At 41.2% G+C, this 20,781-nt stretch overlaps 1 protein-coding gene across 9 annotated transcripts in view; it reads right to left on the bottom strand.

The window, feature by feature from the left end:
* Positions 1 to 20,781, bottom strand: part of LOC141052050 (cytochrome P450 2F3-like) — a 198,227-nt gene that overhangs the window by 168,573 nt on the left and 8,873 nt on the right. For 2 of the 9 annotated variants that reach the window (XM_073549239.1, XM_073549232.1), the window contains exon 1: positions 6,595 to 6,667. The exons of 2 other annotated variants lie outside the window; for them this stretch is intronic. The gene's annotated coding sequence lies outside the window, so the exon portion shown is untranslated. Of the gene's footprint in view, positions 1 to 6,594; positions 8,851 to 16,996; positions 19,250 to 20,781 lie in introns of those variants that run through there. 5 more of the 9 variants (XM_073549229.1, XM_073549238.1, XM_073549235.1 and 2 more) reach the window with 5 other exon arrangements.

Genomic DNA, 20,781 nt, shown 5'->3' with positions numbered 1-20,781 from the left:
TATATATATATGTACAGTACAGATCAAAAGTTTGGACACACCTTCTCATTCAAAGAGTTTTCTTTATTTTCATGACTATGAAAATTGTATATTCACCCTGAAGGCATCAAAACTATGAATTAACACATGTGGAATTATATAATGAACAAAAAAGTGTGAAACAACTGAAAATATGTCTTCTATTCTAGGTTCTTTGCACACTGTTGGCATTCTATTTATGAGCTTCAAGAGGTAGTATATATATGGATTATGTTGCCAGTTGCCATTTTTAAACAACCTGAAAATTTCTATTTCTTTTTCATTTACTGAGCAGTGTGATAGATTGTTTTCTTTGCTTCGCGAGCTGATGGTTTTATTGATACAAATTTAGGGTGCATACAAAATTTTGATTAGTTTTTAATGCATGTTTTTAAAGAGGTGTGGTGATCAAGATTTTGGCATTTTGATTTTTTTTCTCTTTTTGGCGCTTACCTTATCAGTTAGTTAATTTTATATTTTGATACACTAAATTATTATGAACACTGCATTACCAAATATATTTACCGTATATACTTGAATATAAACTGACCTAAGTATAAGCTGAAGCACCTAATTTTGCCACGAAAAACTGGGAAAACTTATTGACTCATGTATAAGCCGGGTATTCATTGTCCCTTCATCCCCATCCTTGTATGCATGGCTACTCATCCCCATCCTGGTATGCATTGCCATCTCATCCCCATTTTTGTATGCATGGCCTCTTCATCCCCTTCCTTGTATGCATGGTCATCTCATCCCTATCTTGGTATGCAATGGTTCCTCATCCCTATTCTGGTATGCATGGTTCCTCATCCCTATCCTGGTATGCATGGTTACTCATCCCTATCCTTGTATGCATGGCCATCTCATCTCCATCCTTGTATGGATGGCCCCGTCATCCCCATCATTGTATGCATGGCCATCTCATCTCCATCCTTGTATGCATGGCCTCTTCATTCCCTTCCTTGTATGCATGGCCATCTCATCCCTATCCTTGCATGCATGGTTCTTCATCCCTATCCTGGTATGCATTGTTCCTCATCCCTATCCTTGTATGCATGGCCATCTCATCTCCATCCTTATATGGATGGCCCCGTCATCCCCATCCTTGTATGCATGGTCATCTCATCCTCATTTTTGTATTCATGGCCTCTTCATTTGCATCCTTGTATGCATTGCCATCTCATCCCTATCCTGGTATGCTTGGTTCTTCATCCCTATCCAGGTATGCATGGTTCCTCATCCCTATCCTGGTATGCTTGTTTCCTCATCCCTATCCTGTTATGCATGGTTCCTCATCCCTAACCTGGTATGCATGGCACCCTGATCCCTATCCTTGTATGTATGGCCCCCATCAGAAAAGCATTAAAATAATAATAAACCTTCCTACTTACCTTCCCTGCGATCCCTCTAAGCATCTTGTTCTGGTGCCAGCAGCTGCTGTGTGGTCGGGCGATCACGTGAACCCGCTTACTTAAAGGAATGAATATTCACTGCTCTACACGCCCATGGGAGATAGAATATTGCTTCCGAAGTGTGGTTTGCAAAGCAAGAGGAACTAATCTATGAAATTATGTACAGTATATCTAATCTTCAAAAAGTAGGCAGTGTTTGTAAAAATACACAAAGATGTTACAAAATGGACAAAGCAATATAGTATAATCAATTACATAAAATAAAAAGGATAAACAGAAGAAATTTTTCTAAATCTAATGTCACAGGGTTGGCTCTGGCTTTTATTTAGGTAAGCTTTTGGGGCCAATGATAGGACCACAGTAAATTGCATCTCCCAGGACAGACTAAGATTATAATTTGTGTTTGCTTTTATTAACCCAAGTTAAGTCCACATACCTCCCATCCGGTGACTCACAACAGGGCTGGTCTTCACAAAACCATAGGATATGCCTCAGTCTTAAAAAATTAAGAGATTCGCAAATTCTACTATATTGTCACCCCTGAAGGTCCCAGCTGAGCTATATTAACGTCATGTTTCCTATCATAAATGTAAATATGAAAAACACGCTCAAGGACATCACAAAATACTGAAAACAGTGGCTGCGTTAGCCTGAAAGAAGGGTGATGAAAACCCCCCAGGGGTATATGCTAATAGTGAGCAGTAGTAGACAAGGCAACACAAAAAGTGTTAAAACTCCTGCAGAGTAACAACAGGTACAAACAAACTGAGAGTCACTTAACCAGTGTTTTGGACACTGACAAAGGTAATGGAGTCAAACTATGGGGCTGTAGAGTGTCAGACGAAGAAGGCTGATTGTGCCTTTGAAACGCGTTGGTCTGTTCTTGGTCTTTGCGCTGCCTCGTACTAGCTGTGATGTCACACGCTCAGGTACCTGTCGGCCACTGTTTCCTAGCGGGTATCCAGGGATGCTGCCGGCCGGAGCTTCCCCTGGCTCTACCCAGCTCTTCTAGCTGCCCCGCTCCCCTCCTGCTTCGCGCGCAACTCACCAGCAGGAGATCTGAACCCCGTGAACGGCCGCCTGGCGTCATTGCCGCCTCTGAGTGGGAGCTGGTAACTGCATACATCCTCCTCCTCTACAGCCACTGTAGACATTTCCCACATGCTTGGTACTCCGGTGAGTCTTACGCTTAGGCTGGAGTCACACATAGTGACTCACCAGCGATCCTGACAGCGATATCAATGTGTCAGGATCGCTGGTGAATCGCTATGTGATCGCTGGTGAGCTGTCAAACAGACAGCTTCACCAGCGATCAGCACAGCGACACCGAGCGCCCTGTGTCGCTGTGCACGTTAGTAACCAGCGCGCTGATGCAGGAAGCTGGTAACACATCAGGTATCTAAGGGGCATGCGTCCCTAGATACCCGATGTGTACGTTAGTTACCAGCTCCCTGCATCAGCGCGCTGGTAACTAATGTACACATCGGGTATTTAAGGGACGCACGCCCCTTGGATACCCGATGTGTACATTAGTTACCAGCAGATCACTGGTCTCCCGCCTGTCACACGCAGTGATGCGTGGTGGCCAGCAGGAGACCAGTGACCAAAAAAAAAGTCCTGGCCTTTCCTGCAGCGATCAGCGATACCGGCAGGGGGGCAGGTCGCTGATCGCTGTCACACACAACGATCTCACTCAAAAATTGTGACTCAGCAGCGATGTCCCTAGCGAGATCGCTATGTGTGACGGGGCCTTTACTCTGCTGTTTTATGCCATTATTTATGAGGTTCATGTTTGTTGTAGGCAGGGTAGCTAATGCTGTATAGTGCTGTTTATCTCTATGGGGGAATTCACACCCTAAAGCCCCATAGTTTGACTCAATTTTTGAGCAGTATATTATGCAGTACAATACAATAAAGCATAGTAAGTCTATGTTCACACATTGCATTTTTGCTGCGTTTATTTCCACAGGCCAAACCTGCTCTCTTGGCATTAAATAAGCTGCTTACAAAAAGTTTTGCTGCTTTTTATTTTTTTTGCTCTGTTTTTGTTGTCTTTTGTTGCATGTTAATAGAATGAAGTGGCCCAAAAAAACTGATACCTGCATTTTTTCCTGAATTTTTGCCCTTACCCTTTGTTTCCTGTGGATGAAAAAAATGCTGCAAGTACGCTGAAAAAAACACTAAAAGAAGTGACATGCTGCAGTTTGCAAAAGCGCAGCAGTTTTCCAAATCAGTCAGGAAAATAAAACCGCTGCGTGTGCAAGAGATTTCTGAAATGTCGTATACTTTGGTGGTACTGTAAAAAGCAGCTTACTTAAAATTTGCATAAAAAAGAAGTAAAAAAAAATGCTGCAAAAACGCAACGTATGTACAAAGCCTAAGGCTAGTTTCACACTTGCTTTTTTTTGCAGCGCGTTTTTCCCGCAAAAAAAGCATTGAAAAAACGCATACAAAAGCATACAACTGCTGCGTTTTTTTCAAGCATTTTTATGAGCATGCATGAAAAAAACGCAGCGTTTTTATGCATTTGTATGCGTTTTTAGTGCGTTTTTACCGCGTTTGCGTTTTTTTCCAACATTAGGTGGCCCCTCACACTAACCAAAACCATGACTTTACTAACCCTAACCCTGACCCTAACCCTAACCCTGACCCTAACCCTTAACCAAACCATACTTAACCCTAACCCAAACCCTAAACCCTAACTAACCCTAACCCTAACCCTAATCCTAACCCTGACCCTAACCCTAACCCTAACCCTAACCCTAACCCTGACCCTAACCCTAACCCTAACCCTGACCCTAACCCTTAACCAAACCATACTTAACCCTAACCCTGACCCTAACCCTAACCCTGACCCTAACCCTAACCCTGACCCTAACCCTTAACCAAACCATACTTAACCCTAACCCTGACCCTAACCCTTAACCAAACCATACTTAACCCTAACCCTGACCCTAACCCTAACCCTGACCCTAACCCTTAACCAAACCATACTTAACCCTAACCCAAACCCTAAACCCTAACTAACCCTAACCCTAACCCTAACCCTGACCCTAACCCTAACCCTAACCCTGACCCTAACCCTAACCCTAACCCTAACCCTGACCCTAACCCTAACCCTGACCCTAACCCTTAACCAAACCATACTTAACCCTAACCCTGACCCTAACCCTAACCCTGACCCTAACCCTAACCCTGACCCTAACCCTTAACCAAACCATACTTAACCCTAACCCTGACCCTAACCCTTAACCAAACCATACTTAACCCTAACCCAAACCCTAACTAACCTTAACCCTAACCCTAACCCTAACCCTAACCCTGACCCTAACCCTAACCCTAACCCTGACCCTAACCCTTAACCAAACCATACTTAACCCTAACCCTGACCCTAACCCTAACCCTGACCCTAACCCTTAACCAAACCATACTTAACCCTAACCCAAACCCTAACTAACCTTAACCCTAACCCTAACCCTAACCCTAACCCTGACCCTAACCCTTAACCAAACCATACTTAACCCTAACCCTGACCCTAACCCTTAACCAAACCATACTTAACCCTAACCCTGACCCTAACCCCAACCCTAACCCTGACCATGACCCTAACCCTAACCCTAAACCCCCTTAACTAACCCTAACTCTAACCCAAACCCCTAAATTCCATGGTTAACAAAAAAAAACGCATGTGCAAAAAAACGCATACATGAGCATGCCAGTGCGCACGTATGCGCATCCATAGGCTATAATGGCCATTTTTAGCGCAAAACGTGCGCATACGTGCGCATGCGCTTTTTTGCAGGGCCAAAAAATGCAACATGCTGCGTCTGGAAAATACAAACGCACACCCCAAAAAAACGCAGCGCATGAAAATCGCATACGTGCGCTTACCAGCGCGCAGGTATGCGCACCCATGTTAAATATAGGGGAAAAAACGCATGCGCACGTATGCGTTTTTTTACAGCGCAAAAAAACGCAAATGTGAAACCAGCCTAAGATATACTAAATACAGTACAATCTCGCTTAGTAAATATAATATAGTGGGACAAAATAGAATACAGAATAATATAATATTGGATAGAATAATATACTGTAATATAAAGTAACACATAGTAAAATAATATACAGTAATAAAGTAAAATATAGTACAGATCTATATACTGTATAAACAGTATATCATACAAGGACAACATCTGCAAGGAGTTCTCTTCCCCTTTTTGCGTGGGTTTCCTCCGGTTCTCCGGTTTCCTCCCACATTCCAAAGACATACTGATAGAGAATTTAGATTGTGAGCCCCATTGGGGACAGTGATGATAATGTGTGCAAATTGTAAAGCGCTGCGCAATATGTTAGCGCTATATAAAAATAAAGATTATTATATTATCATTCATAGTATTGGATAGAATGATATACTGTAATATAAAGCATAGTAGAGCAATGTAAAGTTATATAGTAAAATATAGTACAAATATATATTTATATAAATATTGTATATACAGTATATCAAAATATTGGATAGAATGATATACTGTAATATAAATTATACTAGAATAATGTATCATAATATAGTAAAGTATAGTACAGATATATATACATATATTGTATATACAGTATATCAAAGTATTGGATAGAATGATATACTGTAATATAAAGTAGAGTGGAATAATATATAGTAATATAGTAAAATAAAGTACAGATATACATGCATACATATCATAATATTGGATATAATAATTTAATAATATAGAATAAAATGGTATAATATAATATCGTGTAGTTTAGTATACTATGTATGTGTAATATAATCCTAAAATATAGTGTAGCATAATATTATATAGTGTAAGAAAAAATAGAATTTAATATACCATAAAATTGTATGAGAAAATAAAGTACAGAGCAAATAATACAACAAAATAAGTCATGTAAAATAATAAATAGTGCAGTGTAATATACTACAGTAGGGTATGTTTTATCACTTTGCACGTAGTAATATAACAAAGTTTATATAATGTAATGTAGTATAATATCTGGGTAGAAAATTATCTAGGAGAGCATAATACAACTACAGGTTAGATGAGTGCGATATGTGACGATTTATAATCTTACGACTACTTAGCGATGCGTTCTTTGATTTCTAGATAAAGTAAGGAACGTTTCTTACCTGAAGCAGCAGGCGTCTCCCCGCGGTGGTGATTGTTATCTGAGGTGTATAAGAGAAGCAGTCAGCGACTCAGCTGCAGAAGGAATGAACAGTACTTATTGCTTTAATTATGTTTGCTGGAATAAGCTGGAATACTATCGGAACAAATGCCATTGTTCCTTTTGTATCCCCTCCTCATTTTCTTGTACTTTGTGAGCTCAACCTTTTTTCCTTATGTTTGTGCATTAATATTGCCTCTGACTGTAATTATGTGTCACTGTATCCTGGAATTGATTGTTTGGAAAATGTTGGTGCTTTCTAAAGAGAATGCTTACCAAAGGGAATCTGTCAGTAATCTGAGAGCACCATGATGTAGGGGATGAAGTTCTGAGTCTGTTTCAATAAATTCAGTGTTTTATTAGCAGGAGATTATCACTACAGAATTAGGTGTCTTGTCTTCTAGTCTAAAATATTTTGTAATCCCACTCCCAACCATGATTGGAAGTTTTCTGTCAACACAGTGTACACAGAAAGCTGGAAATCAGTGGCTTGGGCTGGGTTATGCACAGATCAGCATTCAGAGCTCTGCTAGATCTGCAGCAGAAAAAACAGGTTTTATAAGAACTGCTGCATCCAGCAAAGTAAGTGATACGTCACTGGAATCAGGATCTTTGTCCCTACTTCATGCAGATTACTCGTACAAGGCAAAAATCTCTTGAAAGATTCCCATTAATATAGATGTACACAGTTCTCAATATGTTTGAGACAGGCTCTGGACTATAGGGAAACAGGTGAACTACCCTGGTGGGCCCTTATGCAAGACTAAACCCCCAACCCCTCCTTCCCTACATGTGCAGTACACTAGATGCACTATATACAGACAGAGGCAGAATATTAGTTTCTCTTTATTTACTTTACAAGCTAAAATGCATAATCTAAGAAGACATAAAGAAGCAACAGACCACCCAGAATCCTCCATTACAAGGCTCATCGTCTTCTTCACACGGCACACGGCGAGAGAGGACTCTTTGCCAATTTAGTTGCAACATCTTGCTTCCACTGTTTTTGTCCTGCTATTTTGTGAGCTTGTGTTAAAGACTGAACTGAGTTGGAGTAGTGATATTGCAACCATTAGGGGCAACACCAGCATGTAGCCTCACCAGGATATATCCAAAGGTCGGTACACGGAGCAGCAGTGTAATTGGGAGGATAAAGCCCCCGTTACACACTGCGATATCGCTAGCAATATCGCTGCAAAGTCACCGATTTTGTGACGTAGCAGCGATATTGCTAGCGATATCGCTATGTGTGATACTTACCTACGACCGGCTCCCCCGCTGGTTATCGCTGATCACGCGAGAACGTCCTGGACCGTTTCTCGTCGGGCGCTTCCTGCTGGGCTTCCTGTGGCGCCTACGAGCGAGGCGTGGAGGCGGGCGGAGGACATCAGGATCGCCTAGTGTGACAGGTAAGTAACAACCCCCGACCCCTGCTATGTCGCTGGTGAGATCTTCCAGTGTGGCAGCTCACTAGCGACCACTTAGCGATGTACCAGCGATCCATATCGTTGTCGGGATCGCTGGAGCATCGCTACGTGTAACGGTACCCTAAGCAGGAGTAATATTTATATTGGATTTGGTACATTTTCTGTGTCTCTTTGTCCATGCTAATATCCATGACTTTTCTGCAGAAAAAATGCTGCAAATAATGATACCTGTGTTTTTGCTGCATTTTTGCAGCGTTTTTTCAACACCCATTCAAGCCAATGGGTGAAAAATGCAGCAAAAACACTGCAAAAACGCTGAAAGAAGTGATATGCTCTATGTCCAAAAAACAGCAAAGCACAAAATCCTGATGACAAAAAAAAGCAATATGTGTACATGAGATTTCTGAAATCTCATAGGCTTTGCTGGTACTGTAAAAAGCAGCTGAAAATTAGCATAAAAAAATGCAGCAAAAATGCCCAGTGTGAACATACCCTAAGGCTATGTGCCCACGTTGCAGAAATGCTGCGGACTGTCGGCAGCATTTCCGCAATTCCCCGCCACAGGTAAAATGCATGTGGAATTTGCATGCATTTTCCCGCAAAACACAAGCGTTCTGCAAGCATTTTTTTAGCTTGCAGAATGCTAGCGCTTTTCCAAGCGATTTGTAGTATCGCTTGGAAAAGTGATTGACAGGTTGGTCACACTTGTCAAGCATAGCGCTTGACAAGTGTGACCAACCTTTTACTATTGATGCTGCCTATGCAGCATCAGTAGTACAAGACAGAATGTTAAAAATAATTAAAAAAATAAAAAATAGGGATATATTCACCTTTTGTCGACCCCCTGAGTCCTCCCGGCCCTCAGTGGTGCTACCAGCAACTTCTGTTCCCAGGGATTCATTGCGTGAATGACTTCTGATGACGTAGCGGTCACGCGACCACAACGTCAACAGAGGTCATTTGCACAATGCATCCTTGGGAACGGAAGTTGCTGGTAGCACCACTGAGGGCCGGGAGGACTCCGGGGGCTGACAGAAGGTGAGTATATCCCTATTTTTTATTTTAATTCTATTTTTTACAGGAATATGGTACCCAGGGCATGGAGGAGAGTCTTCTCTCCTCCAGACCCTGGGTACCATCTGCACATGAAGCGCTCACTTCACGCATGGCGGGCATAGCGACATGCGTAAAGTGAGCATTTCAATGCAATCCTATGGTGCCAGAATCACTACGATTCCGCAAAATTAATGGACCTGCTGCGGATTTTACAGCTATGCGATTCCGCAGCGGAAAAAATCCACAGTATTGGCACAGCAACTGCGGAATCCCTTTGGAATGCATGGGAATGCGTTTTGTTAGCATTTTTTAAGCATTTCCACTGTGGCAAAAACGTGGCGGAAACACTTAAAAAACGCAACATGGGCACACAGCCTAATACAGCCAAGTTATTGAACGTATCAAAATTGGTGTCAAGTACAGATGGTGTGAATCGATGTTCAACTATGTAACTAAGCAGCTCCAGTTGCCGTCATCACCGGGAACAGATGTTCAGCGGGGAAGCAGGGTGTCACCCCCCCACCGATCGTACATTGATGACCTATCCTAAGGATAGCTCATCTATGATAAAGCTACAGAGACAATCTCTTTGAGGCAGCAATACAGATGATTGTCATATGTTGCCAGCTTGTGGATATTTGCCAATATCTCCCACACAGAAAAAGCAGCTGAACTTGTCCTCAAGTAACATGGGTTATATAAGGTTTCTGACTTGGATAAACATTTTCTATTTTACAGAGAGCAACTCTATAAAAGAACATAAAAAAACTTAAAATACCATCAATAAAATAATTTATTTTGTACTGCTAGCAGAATCCTTTATTCTGAGACATAAAATCCATTGACCCCTTTCCTCCGCAGTTAATATTCGTTTTTTACACTTTTGTTTTTTTCCCCCTTTTCAACCAAGAGCTATAACATGGCCGTATGAGGGCTTGTTTTTTAGTGTGACAAGTTGCAGTTTTGATTTAATCCATTCATTTTATCGCATAATGTGGTGAAAAAAGGACAAAAAAATGAAAATGGGATGAAAAACATTTCTGTCATTATTTTGGGGGGTTTTGTTTGTATGATAAAATGACCTGACAGCATGATTGTTTAGGTTATTACAATTATGGCAATATGAAATTTTACATATTTTTTTAATTTAATTTACATGGTGAAAAAAAAATAGGAACTTTGTAAAAAAGGAAAGAAAAAAAAAATATATATATAGATATATATATATATATATGTACAGTACAGATCAAAAGTTTGGACACACCTTCTCATTCAAAGAGTTTTCTTTATTTTCATGACTATGAAAATTGTATATTCACCCTGAAGGCATCAAAACTATGAATTAACACATGTGGAATTATATAATGAACAAAAAAGTGTGAAACAACTGAAAATATGTCTTCTATTCTAGGTTCTTTGCACACTGTTGGCATTCTATTTATGAGCTTCAAGAGGTAGTATATATATGGATTATGTTGCCAGTTGCCATTTTTAAACAACCTGAAAATTTCTATTTCTTTTTCATTTACTGAGCAGTGTGATAGATTGTTTTCTTTGCTTCGCGAGCTGATGGTTTTATTGATACAAATTTAGGGTGCATACAAAATTTTGATTAGTTTTTAATGCATGTTTTTAAAGAGGTGTGGTGATCAAGATTTTGGCATTTTGATTTTTTTTCTCTTTTTGGCGCTTACCTTATCAGTTAGTTAATTTTATATTTTGATACACTAAATTATTATGAACACTGCATACCAAATATATTTACCGTATATACTTGAATATAAACTGACCTAAGTATAAGCTGAAGCACCTAATTTTGCCACGAAAAACTGGGAAAACTTATTGACTCATGTATAAGCCGGGTATTCATTGTCCCTTCATCCCCATCCTTGTATGCATGGCTACTCATCCCCATCCTGGTATGCATTGCCATCTCATCCCCATTTTTGTATGCATGGCCTCTTCATCCCCTTCCTTGTATGCATGGTCATCTCATCCCTATCTTGGTATGCAATGGTTCCTCATCCCTATTCTGGTATGCATGGTTCCTCATCCCTATCCTGGTATGCATGGTTACTCATCCCTTATCCTTGTATGCATGGCCATCTCATCTCCATCCTTGTATGGATGGCCCCGTCATCCCCATCATTGTATGCATGGCCATCTCATCTCCATCCTTGTATGCATGGCCTCTTCATTCCCTTCCTTGTATGCATGGCCATCTCATCCCTATCCTTGCATGCATGGTTCTTCATCCCTATCCTGGTATGCATTGTTCCTCATCCCTATCCTTGTATGCATGGCCATCTCATCTCCATCCTTATATGGATGGCCCCGTCATCCCCATCCTTGTATGCATGGTCATCTCATCCTCATTTTTGTATTCATGGCCTCTTCATTTGCATCCTTGTATGCATTGCCATCTCATCCCTATCCTGGTATGCTTGGTTCTTCATCCCTATCCAGGTATGCATGGTTCCTCATCCCTATCCTGGTATGCTTGTTTCCTCATCCCTATCCTGTTATGCATGGTTCCTCATCCCTAACCTGGTATGCATGGCACCCTGATCCCTATCCTTGTATGTATGGCCCCCATCAGAAAAGCATTAAAATAATAATAAACCTTCCTACTTACCTTCCCTGCGATCCCTCTAAGCATCTTGTTCTGGTGCCAGCAGCTGCTGTGTGGTCGGGCGATCACGTGAACCCGCTTACTTAAAGGAATGAATATTCACTGCTCTACACGCCCATGGGAGATAGAATATTGCTTCCGAAGTGTGGTTTGCAAAGCAAGAGGAACTAATCTATGAAATTATGTACAGTATATCTAATCTTCAAAAAGTAGGCAGTGTTTGTAAAAATACACAAAGATGTTACAAAATGGACAAAGCAATACAGTATAATCAATTACATAAAATAAAAAGGATAAACAGAAGAAATTTTTCTAAATCTAATGTCACAGGGTTGGCTCTGGCTTTTATTTAGGTAAGCTTTTGGGGCCAATGATAGGACCACAGTAAATTGCATCTCCCAGGACAGACTAAGATTATAATTTGTGTTTGCTTTTATTAACCCAAGTTAAGTCCACATACCTCCCATCCGGTGACTCACAACAGGGCTGGTCTTCACAAAACCATAGGATATGCCTCAGTCTTAAAAAATTAAGAGATTCGCAAATTCTACTATATTGTCACCCCTGAAGGTCCCAGCTGAGCTATATTAACGTCATGTTTCCTATCATAAATGTAAATATGAAAAACACGCTCAAGGACATCACAAAATACTGAAAACAGTGGCTGCGTTAGCCTGAAAGAAGGGTGATGAAAACCCCCCAGGGGTATATGCTAATAGTGAGCAGTAGTAGACAAGGCAACACAAAAAGTGTTAAAACTCCTGCAGAGTAACAACAGGTACAAACAAACTGAGAGTCACTTAACCAGTGTTTTGGACACTGACAAAGGTAATGGAGTCAAACTATGGGGCTGTAGAGTGTCAGACGAAGAAGGCTGATTGTGCCTTTGAAACGCGTTGGTCTGTTCTTGGTCTTTGCGCTGCCTCGTACTAGCTGTGATGTCACACGCTCAGGTACCTGTCGGCCACTGTTTCCTAGCGGGTATCCAGGGATGCTGCCGGCCGGAGCTTCCCCTGGCTCTACCCAGCTCTTCTAGCTGCCCCGCTCCCCTCCTGCTTCGCGCGCAACTCACCAGCAGGAGATCTGAACCCCGTGAACGGCCGCCTGGCGTCATTGCCGCCTCTGAGTGGGAGCTGGTAACTGCATACATCCTCCTCCTCTACAGCCACTGTAGACATTTCCCACATGCTTGGTACTCCGGTGAGTCTTACGCTTAGGCTGGAGTCACACATAGTGACTCACCAGCGATCCTGACAGCGATATCAATGTGTCAGGATCGCTGGTGAATCGCTATGTGATCGCTGGTGAGCTGTCAAACAGACAGCTTCACCAGCGATCAGCACAGCGACACCGAGCGCCCTGTGTCGCTGTGCACGTTAGTAACCAGCACGCTGATGCAGGAAGCTGGTAACACATCAGGTATCTAAGGGGCATGCGTCCCTAGATACCCGATGTGTACGTTAGTTACCAGCTCCCTGCATCAGCGCGCTGGTAACTAATGTACACATCGGGTATTTAAGGGACGCACGCCCCTTGGATACCCGATGTGTACATTAGTTACCAGCAGATCACTGGTCTCCCGCCTGTCACACGCAGTGATGCGTGGTGGCCAGCAGGAGACCAGTGACCAAAAAAAAAGTCCTGGCCTTTCCTGCAGCGATCAGCGATACCGGCAGGGGGGCAGGTCGCTGATCGCTGTCACACACAACGATCTCACTCAAAAATTGTGACTCAGCAGCGATGTCCCTAGCGAGATCGCTATGTGTGACGGGGCCTTTACTCTGCTGTTTTATGCCATTATTTATGAGGTTCATGTTTGTTGTAGGCAGGGTAGCTAATGCTGTATAGTGCTGTTTATCTCTATGGGGGAATTCACACCCTAAAGCCCCATAGTTTGACTCAATTTTTGAGCAGTATATTATGCAGTACAATACAATAAAGCATAGTAAGTCTATGTTCACACATTGCATTATTGCTGCGTTTATTTCCACAGGCCAAACCTGCTCTCTTGGCATTAAATAAGCTGCTTACAAAAAGTTTTGCTGCTTTTTATTTTTTTTGCTCTGTTTTTGTTGTCTTTTGTTGCATGTTAATAGAATGAAGTGGCCCAAAAAAACTGATACCTGCATTTTTTCCTGAATTTTTGCCCTTACCCTTTGTTTCCTGTGGATGAAAAAAATGCTGCAAGTACGCTGAAAAAAACACTAAAAGAAGTGACATGCTGCAGTTTGCAAAAGCGCAGCAGTTTTCCAAATCAGTCAGGAAAATAAAACCGCTGCGTGTGCAAGAGATTTCTGAAATGTCGTATACTTTGGTGGTACTGTAAAAAGCAGCTTACTTAAAATTTGCATAAAAAAGAAGTAAAAAAAAATGCTGCAAAAACGCAACGTATGTACAAAGCCTAAGGCTAGTTTCACACTTGCTTTTTTTTGCAGCGCGTTTTTCCCGCAAAAAAACGCATTGAAAAAACGCATACAAAAGCATACAACTGCTGCGTTTTTTTCAAGCATTTTTATGAGCATGCATGAAAAAAACGCAGCGTTTTTATGCATTTGTATGCGTTTTTAGTGCGTTTTTACCGCGTTTGCGGTTTTTTCCAACATTAGGTGGCCCCTCACACTAACCAAAACCATGACTTTACTAACCCTAACCCTGACCCTAACCCTAACCCTGACCCTAACCCTTAACCAAACCATACTTAACCCTAACCCTGACACTAACCCTAACCCTGACCCTAATCCTTAACCAAACCATACTTAACCCTAACCCAAACCCTAAACCCTAACTAACCCTAACCCTAACCCTAATCCTAACCCTGACCCTAACCCTAACCCTAACCCTAACCCTGACCCTAACCCTAACCCTAACCCTAACCCTGACCCTAACCCTTAACCAAACCATACTTAACCCTAACCCTGACCCTAACCCTAACCCTGACCCTAACCCTAACCCTGACCCTAACCCTTAACCAAACCATACTTAACCCTAACCCTGACCCTAACCCTTAACCAAACCATACTTAACCCTAACCCTGACCCTAACCCTAACCCTGACCCTAACCCTTAACCAAACCATACTTAACCCTAACCCAAACCCTAAACCCTAACTAACCCTAACCCTAACCCTAACCCTGACCCTAACCCTAACCCTAACCCTAACCCTGACCCTAACCCTAACCCTAACCCTAACCCTGACCCTAACCCTAACCCTAACCCTGACCCTAACCCTTAACCAAACCATACTTAACCCTAACCCTGACCCTAACCCTAACCCTGACCCTAACCCTAACCCTGACCCTAACCCTTAACCAAACCATACTTAACCCTAACCCTGACCCTAACCCTTAACCAAACCATACTTAACCCTAACCCAAACCCTAACTAACCTTAACCCTAACCCTAACCCTAACCCTAACCCTGACCCTAACCCTAACCCTGACCCTAACCCTTAACCAAACCATACTTAACCCTAACCCTGACCCTAACCCTAACCCTGACCCTAACCCTTAACCAAACCATACTTAACCCTAACCCAAACCCTAACTAACCTTAACCCTAACCCTAACCCTAACCCTAACCCTGACCCTAACCCTTAACCAAACCATACTTAACCCTAACCCTGACCCTAACCCTTAACCAAACCATACTTAACCCTAACCCTGACCCTAACCCCAACCCTAACCCTGACCCTGACCCTAACCCTAACCCTAAACCCCCTTAACTAACCCTAACTCTAACCCAAACCCCTAAATTCCATGGTTAACAAAAAAAACGCATGTGCAAAAAAACGCATACATGAGCATGCCAGTGCGCACGTATGCGCATCCATAGGCTATAATGGCCATTTTTAGCACAAAACGTGCGCATACGTGCGCATGCGCTTTTTTGCAGGGCCAAAAAATGCAACATGCTGCGTCTGGAAAATACAAACGCACACCCCAAAAAAACGCAGCGCATGAAAATCGCATATGTGCGCTTACCAGCGCGCAGGTATGCGCACCCATGTTAAATATAGGGGAAAAAACGCATGCGCACGTATGCGTTTTTTTACAGCGCAAAAAAACGCAAATGTGAAACCAGCCTAAGATATACTAAATACAGTACAATCTCGCTTAGTAAATATAATATAGTGGGACAAAATAGAATACAGAATAATATAATATTGGATAGAATAATATACTGTAATATAAAGTAACACATAGTAAAATAATATACAGTAATAAAGTAAAATATAGTACAGATCTATATACTGTATAAACAGTATATCATACAAGGACAACATCTGCAAGGAGTTCTCTTCCCCTTTTTGCGTGGGTTTCCTCCGGTTCTCCGGTTTCCTCCCACATTCCAAAGACATACTGATAGAGAATTTAGATTGTGAGCCCCATTGGGGACAGTGATGATAATGTGTGCAAATTGTAAAGCGCTGCGCAATATGTTAGCGCTATATAAAAATAAAGATTATTATATTATCATTCATAGTATTGGATAGAATGATATACTGTAATATAAAGCATAGTAGAGCAATGTAAAGTTATATAGTAAAATATAGTACAAATATATATTTATATAAATATTGTATATACAGTATATCAAAATATTGGATAGAATGATATACTGTAATATAAATTATACTAGAATAATGTATCATAATATAGTAAAGTATAGTACAGATATATATACATATATTGTATATACAGTATATCAAAGTATTGGATAGAATGATATACTGTAATATAAAGTAGAGTGGAATAATATATAGTAATATAGTAAAATAAAGTACAGATATACATGCATACATATCATAATATTGGATATAATAATTTAATAATATAGAATAAAATGGTATAATATAATATCGTGTAGTTTAGTATACTATGTATGTGTAATATAATCCTAAAATATAGTGTAGCATAATATTATATAGTGTAAGAAAAAATAGAATTTAATATACCATAAAATTGTATGAGAAAATAAAGTACAGAGCAAATAATACAACAAAATAAGTCATGTAAAATAATAAATAGTGCAGTGTAATATACTACAGTAGGGTATGTTTTATCACTTTGCACGTAGTAATATAACAAAGTTTATATAATGTAATGTAGTATAATATCTGGGTAGAAAATTATCTAGGAGAGCATAATACAACTACAGGTTAGATGAGTGCGATATGTGACGATTTATAATCTTACGACTACTTAGCGATGCGTTCTTTGATTTCTAGATAAAGTAAGGAACGTTTCTTACCTGAAGCAGCAGGCGTCTCCCCGCGGTGGTGATTGTTATCTGAGGTGTATAAGAGAAGCAGTCAGCGACTCAGCTGCAGAAGGAATGAACAGTACTTATTGCTTTAATTATGTTTGCTGGAATAAGCTGGAATACTATCGGAACAAATGCCATTGTTCCTTTTGTATCCCCTCCTCATTTTCTTGTACTTTGTGAGCTCAACCTTTTTTCCTTATGTTTGTGCATTAATATTGCCTCTGACTGTAATTATGTGTCACTGTATCCTGGAATTGATTGTTTGGAAAATGTTGGTGCTTTCTAAAGAGAATGCTTACCAAAGGGAATCTGTCAGTAATCTGAGAGCACCATGATGTAGGGGATGAAGTTCTGAGTCTGTTTCAATAAATTCAGTGTTTTATTAGCAGGAGATTATCACTACAGAATTAGGTGTCTTGTCTTCTAGTCTAAAATATTTTGTAATCCCACTCCCAACCATGATTGGAAGTTTTCTGTCAACACAGTGTACACAGAAAGCTGGAAATCAGTGGCTTGGGCTGGGTTATGCACAGATCAGCATTCAGAGCTCTGCTAGATCTGCAGCAGAAAAAACAGGTTTTATAAGAACTGCTGCATCCAGCAAAGTAAGTGATACGTCACTGGAATCAGGATCTTTGTCCCTACTTCATGCAGATTACTCGTACAAGGCAAAAATCTCTTGAAAGATTCCCATTAATATAGATGTACACAGTTCTCAATATGTTTGAGACAGGCTCTGGACTATAGGGAAACAGGTGAACTACCCTGGTGGGCCCTTATGCAAGACTAAACCCCCAACCCCTCCTTCCCTACATGTGCAGTACACTAGATGCACTATATACAGACAGAGGCAGAATATTAGTTTCTCTTTATTTACTTTACAAGCTAAAATGCATAATCTAAGAAGACATAAAGAAGCAACAGACCACCCAGAATCCTCCATTACAAGGCTCATCGTCTTCTTCACACGGCGAGAGGGGACTCTTTGCCAATTTAGTTGCAACATCTTGCTTCCACTGTTTTTGTCCTGCTATTTTGTGAGCTTGTGTTAAAGACTGAACTGAGTTGGAGTAGTGATATTGCAACCATTAGGGGCAACACCAGCATGTAGCCTCACCAGGATATATCCAAAGGTCGGTACACGGAGCAGCAGTGTAATTGGGAGGATAAAGCCCCCGTTACACACTGCGATATCGCTAGCAATATCGCTGCAAAGTCACCGATTTTGTGACGTAGCAGCGATATTGCTAGCGATATCGCTATGTGTGATACTTACCTACGACCGGCTCCCCCGCTGGTTATCGCTGATCACGCGAGAACGTCCTGGACCGTTTCTCGTCGGGCGCTTCCTGCTGGGCTTCCTGTGGCGCCTACGAGCGAGGCGTGGAGGCGGGCGGAGGACATCAGGATCGCCTGGTGTGACAGGTAAGTAACAACCCCCGACCCCTGCGATGTCGCTGGTGAGATCTTCCAGTGTGGCAGCTCACTAGCGACCACTTAGCGATGTACCAGCGATCCATATCGTTGTCGGGATCGCTGGAGCATCGCTACGTGTAACGGTACCCTAAGCAGGAGTAATATTTATATTGGATTTGGTACATTTTCTGTGTCTCTTTGTCCATGCTAATATCCATGACTTTTCTGCAGAAAAAATGCTGCAAATAATGATACCTGTGTTTTTGCTGCATTTTTGCAGCGTTTTTTCAACACCCATTCAAGCCAATGGGTGAAAAATGCAGCAAAAACACTGCAAAAACGCTGAAAGAAGTGATATGCTCTATGTCCAAAAAACAGCAAAGCACAAAATCCTGATGACAAAAAAAAGCAATATGTGTACATGAGATTTCTGAAATCTCATAGGCTTTGCTGGTACTGTAAAAAGCAGCTGAAAATTAGCATAAAAAAATGCAGCAAAAATGCCCAGTGTGAACATACCCTAAGGCTATGTGCCCACGTTGCAGAAATGCTGCGGACTGTCGGCAGCATTTCCGCAATTCCCCGCCACAGGTAAAATGCATGTGGAATTTGCATGCATTTTCCCGCAAAACACAAGCGTTCTGCAAGCATTTTTTTAGCTTGCAGAATGCTAGCGCTTTTCCAAGCGATTTGTAGTATCGCTTGGAAAAGTGATTGACAGGTTGGTCACACTTGTCAAGCATAGCGCTTGACAAGTGTGACCAACCTTTTACTATTGATGCTGCCTATGCAGCATCAGTAGTACAAGACAGAATGTTAAAAATAATTAAAAAAATAAAAAATAGGGATATATTCACCTTTTGTCGACCCCCTGAGTCCTCCCGGCCCTCAGTGGTGCTACCAGCAACTTCTGTTCCCAGGGATTCATTGCGTGAATGACTTCTGATGACGTAGCGGTCACGCGACCACAACGTCAACAGAGGTCATTTGCACAATGCATCCTTGGGAACGGAAGTTGCTGGTAGCACCACTGAGGGCCGGGAGGACTCCGGGGGCTGACAGAAGGTGAGTATATCCCTATTTTTTATTTTAATTCTATTTTTTACAGGAATATGGTACCCAGGGCATGGAGGAGAGTCTTCTCTCCTCCAGACCCTGGGTACCATCTGCACATGAAGCGCTCACTTCACGCATGGCGGGCATAGCGACATGCGTAAAGTGAGCATTTCAATGCAATCCTATGGTGCCAGAATCACTACGATTCCGCAAAATTAATGGACCTGCTGCGGATTTTACAGCTATGCGATTCCGCAGCGGAAAAAATCCACAGTATTGGCACAGCAACTGCGGAATCCCTTTGGAATGCATGGGAATGCGTTTTGTTAGCATTTTTTAAGCATTTCCACTGTGGCAAAAACGTGGCGGAAACACTTAAAAAACGCAACATGGGCACACAGCCTAATACAGCCAAGTTATTGAACGTATCAAAATTGGTGTCAAGTACAGATGGTGTGAATCGATGTTCAACTATGTAACTAAGCAGCTCCAGTTGCCGTCATCACCGGGAACAGATGTTCAGCGGGGAAGCAGGGTGTCACCCCCCCACCGATCATACATTGATGACCTATCCTAAGGATAGCTCATCTATGATAAAGCTACAGAGACAATCTCTTTGAGGCAGCAATACAGATGATTGTCATATGTTGCCAGCTTGTGGATATTTGCCAATATCTCCCACACAGAAAAAGCAGCTGAACTTGTCCTCAAGTAACATGGGTTATATAAGGTTTCTGACTTGGATAAACATTTTCTATTTTACAGAGAGCAACTCTATAAAAGAACATAAAAAAACTTAAAATACCATCAATAAAATAATTTATTTTGTACTGCTAGCAGAATCCTTTATTCTGAGACATAAAATCCATTGACCCCTTTCCTCCGCAGTTAATATTCGTTTTTTACACTTTTGTTTTTTTCCCCCTTTTCAACCAAGAGCTATAACATGGCCGTATGAGGGCTTGTTTTTTAGTGTGACAAGTTGCAGTTTTGATTTAATCCATTCATTTTATCGCATAATGTGGTGAAAAAAGGACAAAAAAATGAAAATGGGATGAAAAACATTTCTGTCATTATTTTGGGGGGTTTTGTTTGTATGATAAAATGACCTGACAGCATGATTGTTTAGGTTATTACAATTATGGCAATATGAAATTTTACATATTTTTTTAATTTAATTTACATGGTGAAAAAAAAATAGGAACTTTGTAAAAAAGGAAAGAAAAAAAAAATATATATATAGATATATATATATATATATATGTACAGTACAGATCAAAAGTTTGGACACACCTTCT

Source organism: Dendrobates tinctorius, unplaced genomic scaffold, assembly GCF_039654945.1.
Source record: "Dendrobates tinctorius isolate UK_male_01 unplaced genomic scaffold, ASM3965494v1 ptg000158l, whole genome shotgun sequence".
Classification (NCBI taxonomy): Eukaryota; Metazoa; Chordata; class Amphibia; order Anura; family Dendrobatidae; genus Dendrobates; species Dendrobates tinctorius.
The sequence above is the reverse complement of the archived record's forward strand: the minus strand, read 5'-3'. Positions and strand labels throughout refer to the sequence as shown.